We start from the raw sequence: 5,508 nt of genomic DNA, 5'->3' as shown, positions 1-5,508 counted from the left end.
CACAGCCAGCAAACAGATGGAGGGAGAGGGGACATTCTTGAGATAGAAATAATCAGTGGAATAATCATGTTGGAATTGCACCTCTATCCCTTCCCCAGTCCCTCCCTAAAGCTGGAATGGTTGGAAATCCAGATAAACCCACTATGGTCAGTAGAGCTAAAATTTGTGGTAATGTCCGTGGCATGTCCGTGAAGGATGACTATCATTCACATTTATCTATTGCTTGACAGAATAAAAGAATCCCTGATTTTGTAACTGGAAGAGCAAGGTAGCTCCACTACATCCAACTATAGGGGTTAGGCCTTGGTTTACTCCTCTCTGAAATGGGATTTATGACAACCCCTATCCTATCAAGTCATAACACGTGAGGACACAGCAACACAGTGTCTATTAAAGAGTTTTGTCAATTATGCCATCAAGAAGGGGTACACACGTCCAGGTCCTCCTGGGCCTCATGACCCCCAAGGCTTGAGAGGGTGATGCAGAGATGTGGACCCATTCACTTGAAAGCCCAGGGACACCATCATCATGGACTGGAAGTTTCTGCTGGACCTCCTGAGCATCAAGAACATGAACTTCAAGGCACTGAGCCCCATCTGGCTGTCCATGGTGTTGTTCTTCCATCTGATGGTGTACCACCAAGGAAATATGGGGGAACAAGTAGAAGGACTTTGTCTGCAACACCAAACAGCCAGGTTGCCTCAACATCTGCTAAGACAAGTTTTTCCCCTTGTCCAACATATGCCTCTGGACCCTGCCTTTCATCTCAGTCAAGCGAGGCTTACTGCAGGTATGCATGTGTTTTATAGCAAGTACTGCATAAACTCAAAGAATCATGAGCACCACAAGGACCTTGAAGCCTGCCACCCCCTGAAGCACAGGCACAAAACCTTGTCCCTGTATGATGAGGTCAAGAAGCTCCATGGGTGGTACTTTCTGAGTCTCATCTTCAAGGCCACCTTCAAAGCCATCTTCCTCTATATCTTACATCACCTCTACAAGGATTATGACATGTCCTGAGTGGTGGCCTGCTCTGTGGTACCATGCCCTCACACTGTGGACTATTATATCTCCAGATCCATGGAGAAGAAGGTCTTTACCTACTTCATGGTGTCCACAGCTGTCATTTGCATGCTGCTTAACCTCAGTGAGGTCATCTACCTGGTGGGCAAGTGATGCCATAAATATCAAACTCATCAATCTGACACATGCCAGAAATATGTATTCTGCCAGGAAGGGCACCCACAAGATGAGAAGGACCAGTTGGCCCCAATGAGTACAGGTGGGTATACAAAGCCAGCAAGGCCAGCGTATAGGACAACCAGGTCCCCACCCAGGAAAGCCAGCAAGGGAAGTGGCCCCTCTTTTGCATCGAGACAGATCAGGAGGGTGGTTGTGAGGCTCAGGAAGCCCACCCAGGGGTCAGTGCCTGGGGCAGTTGGGTCCCTGGGTCCTGAGCCTTCACAGAAGGAGGGTTGATGGGGATGCGGCTGGCTGGCTGGCAGGGATTTTGCATATGGTGACAGAGTATGTCAAAACCTTTAATAAATATGATTTTCCCAGTACTCTGCAGACTCAGTGGGAGGTAGTAGGTAGGGAAGCAGGAGGATTCACTATGGAAACCAAGATCACTCAGTGGCCAACTGGCCTAGAAACTCAGATCCAGGCTCACCCACCACTACCCCCAGGCACAGTGTGTCCCAGGATATGGTGGGGAGTGTGCAAAATCAGAGGCAGTCTCAGGGTCTCTGGGTTCTGCAAGCAGCTGGCCGAGGTGGGAGGAAAGAGACCCCAGGAGCCCCTGGGCCCAACATGAGGCCATTCTCAGTGAGTGTCATCAGATGAATGTCTGTAGGCCAGGAGGCCTCTGCTACCCCCATTCTGGCCTCCCTAACCTGCCCAGCACAGGCCCCAGGAAATGGCGTTCCCTCTGAGGGTGGTCAGGGAAAGCATAGGAGTAATGAGAGACACCGTGGGGCTGCTAGGGTATGTTGAAGGTATATTCCCACAGGCCAGGGACTCAGTGAGAGTCAGCTAAAGGGTTCCTTCTGGACCATCAAGTCTGTGGAATTTTGTGTTTATTTCACCAGATATACACTGCTGGGCAACTTCATCCTCCCCCACTATCACTCAGACCCTAGCAAGTCCCCAAAACAACCCTCTAGCTGGTATCTGCCTCTGAGTCCCACAGTCCAACAGCCAGTGCCCACATGACAACTCTTGGAAGGTCCACAGGAACTTTACACTCAGCAATGCCAGACAGAACTCTTTATCTTCCCCCAAACCCATCCTCCTTGCAACACCATCCACCACACCTCACCCCCACCGAGAAGAGCACCGCCATCTACCAGCTGCTCAAGCCGGGAGCTGACATATCATGCCACTCTCTCCTCTCTCTCAGCCCTTCATACCCCACATCCCAACACAACACCAAATCCCACAGATTCCCACTATTCAACCATCCCTCTTCTCCCACCCCACAGCCTTATTGCCTCTTGCTGGCCCCCTCCCATCTGCCCAGCACTGCAGGGCACAGAGTAGTCATTCTATAATCTGACCATGCCATTCTTCCTGCTTTAATATCCCCCTCATTGCCCTCAACTCAGCCCCTACTGACCTCCCCAATCTCACCCCTGCTTCTCCCCTCCTTTTCACCCACCAATAACACCAAAAGGCTCAAGGTCTCCCAAACACATCATGCTGTGTCATCCTGGTGCCTGTGTACACGCTGTTCCCTCTCCCTGGAATGTCCTTCCTCCCTCCGCTGTGCACCTCCCTGGACCCCAAGAACAGCCTCGGCCACCTTCTGCTGTAGCCACACTAGCTGTGCCTCTGCCCTTCTCCAGAATCAGAATGGCCCATCTCCCCATCAGTCTGAGCCCTTCGAGGTGTTAAATAACTCCCAAGAAACCTGGAGCATGTCCCAGGACTTCAAGGCATCATCTTATCATTAAATATGCCCCTGCAAACCAATTTCATTAGTCTTCTAAGAATGCCCTTCTTGTCTTCCCAAGGACCTTGCTCACTTTAAAATAACAGATGGTAGATATTTAGCCTAAAATTTCTTTTTCCCAAAACCTGTATCTCTAGGATTTTGTGTATTCCATGGGCTCTGTCCTTCTGCACTCTCTTTAACCTTCATAGAACCAGCTGTCCATTCTTTCCTTTATCACAAGATTTTAAATGGCACATAAGCCAAAAAACACTTCACAACAGATGCAGCACTTTCTCTAGAAATGACTGCCTGTTTGCAAACCTCTCTCTCCCTCTCTCTCAATAAATGGTTAATCTCTTTAATTGTCAGTGTCTTTTCTTTTTTTTAATTGTTTTTAGGTGTCTAAAGCAGAATCTGGAGTTTTCTCCCAAGGCGTCCAACAAGGTGACAGCGAGAATCTGACAATCTACATTCAGCTGTCTGTTTCCCCTGAGGTCTGTTTCTGAGGTCCTCGATGTAAGTAAAGTTATCCCCGACGAGCTCCACTCTTCATCTTAGCTCCATGGAGACCAACCATCTCTCCTCTGTTTCTCCCAGAACAGGTGTAGCATTAGGTTTTTTCTTCCTAACTAGGTTCAGCATTGGGATCTTCTCCCAGACCAGGTCCAGCACTGATGTCTTGTGACCAGAGGGAAGTACAACCAGCTTTGGCAGAGCAGTCTCAATTTCACGGCTTTTCTTTAGCTCAGATTTGAGCTGCTCAAGATACTAGGATCCATGGATTCTAAGAACAGGTCACTAGGAGTCCCTCAAGCTGGGTTCATGAATAAACACTATGGACCCCATAGTTATGCTTTCTTAACAAAGTGATTATTCATTTTCTTAGAGACAAGAATTAGGAGCTATCCCAAACCCCCCTTTTTTTTTTATTTTTGCTTTTTTTCAGCAGGAACTCCTGCAATTATATTCAGTCCTCAGACACATAGTTTCTTTAAATCTCTGGATCACCTTAACTAAGGATAATTCAGAATGGCAACAGCCTCAATAGAGCTTACTCTCTTTAGATAAGATTGTTTATTTATGGAAATAAATATGTTTATTTAGGGTAAAAAAATCACAGAACTAAAACTAAACAGTCCCGGTAAGAGACATATTTTAATTGATTTTCTGGGGCCACAAACAAATTTAATACATCTAAAATGCCTTCCTTAAAAAAAAAACAAAAAACCTTTTTTTGCAGAAAGCAAATAAAAAACTGAGACACTAACTAAGGATCCAATCTTGTAAGCAGGAGAAAGAGAAATGAATCTGTTTTGGATTGTGAAAAAGATCACAGCAGGTTTTCTTTGACCATTCAGGCCGCTCTATTTTAAATCATGAAACTAAAAAGATTTTAACTTCATGTTTTCTTAATGGATTAAGATAGGACATAGCCAGGCCCCAAATTGCTAATGCAATTTTGAAGGAGAAGAATAAAGTAGGAGGACTCACACTTCCTGAATTCAAAACATGTTATACAACTTCAGTAATCAAAACAGCCTGGTGCTAGTATAACGGACACATAAACCAGTGGCACAGAATTGAGAGCTCAAAAATAAACCCACACATCTATGATCAATGGGTTTTTGACAAGGATGCTAAGTCCACTAAATGGGGAAAGAAGAGACTCTTCAATAAATGGTGCTGGGAAAATTGGATTTCCACATGTAGAAAAACAAAACAGGCTCCATGCTTCACATCATACACAAAAACAAATTCAAAATGGATTAAGGGCCTAAATGTGAAAACTAAAACCATAAAATTTTTGGAAGAAAATTCAGGGGCTGGCTGTTGGGCCTAGCCTTTAACGATGGATTATCTAATAAAATAACAAAAGCATGAAGAACAAAAGACAAAATTAATGGAATCTCATAAAAATGAATAACTTTTGTTCATCAAAAGACTTTACTAAAAAAATGAAAAGACAAGCTACTGACTGGGAAACCATATAGCCAAAAAGAATATAATAACCAAAATGTATATAAAATTTCACGAACTTAATAACAAAAAGACAACCCAGTTAAAAATGGGCAAAGGACTTAAATAGACATTTCACCAAAGAGAACTCTCAAATGGATATCAAACACATAAAAAGATGCACAACATCATTAGCCATCAAAGAGCTACAAATCAAAACCACAATAAGATACCATTTCATTTCCACTAGGATACAAAAACTGCTGCTATCTAGTCAATTCCAACTCATAGTGATCCTGTAGGGTGTAGAACTTCCCCACAGAGTTTCCAAGGCTGTAAATCGTTCTAGAAACATGCTGCTACATCTTTCTCCCACAGAGCAGCTGGTGGGTTTGAACTCCTGACCTTTTGGTTAGTTGCCAGGTGCTTAACCACTGGAAAACCAGGGCTCCTTCCACTGGAATAAACCAAAACCACGACTCTCAGGTAGATTCTGACTCATAGAGGCCTTCATTGGGTTTCCAAGGCTGTAAATCTTTATAGAAATAGATTTCCTCATCTTCCTCCTGTGGAGCAGCTGGCAGGTTTGAACCACTGACTTCCTAGTTAACCAACCA

The 5,508-nt window shown here is 44.8% G+C and overlaps 1 pseudogene; it reads left to right on the top strand.

The window, feature by feature from the left end:
* Window positions 1–528: 528 nt before the first annotated feature.
* LOC122150976 lies at window positions 529–1,176 on the top strand (annotated as a pseudogene).
* Window positions 1,177–5,508: the final 4,332 nt, after the last annotated feature.

The sequence above is a fragment of the Orycteropus afer genome, unplaced genomic scaffold (assembly GCF_000298275.1).
Source record: "Orycteropus afer afer isolate SDZICR_OR568_19922 unplaced genomic scaffold, OryAfe1.0 scaffold00272, whole genome shotgun sequence".
In the NCBI taxonomy this organism is placed as follows: Eukaryota; Metazoa; Chordata; class Mammalia; order Tubulidentata; family Orycteropodidae; genus Orycteropus; species Orycteropus afer.
The sequence above is the reverse complement of the archived record's forward strand: the minus strand, read 5'-3'. Positions and strand labels throughout refer to the sequence as shown.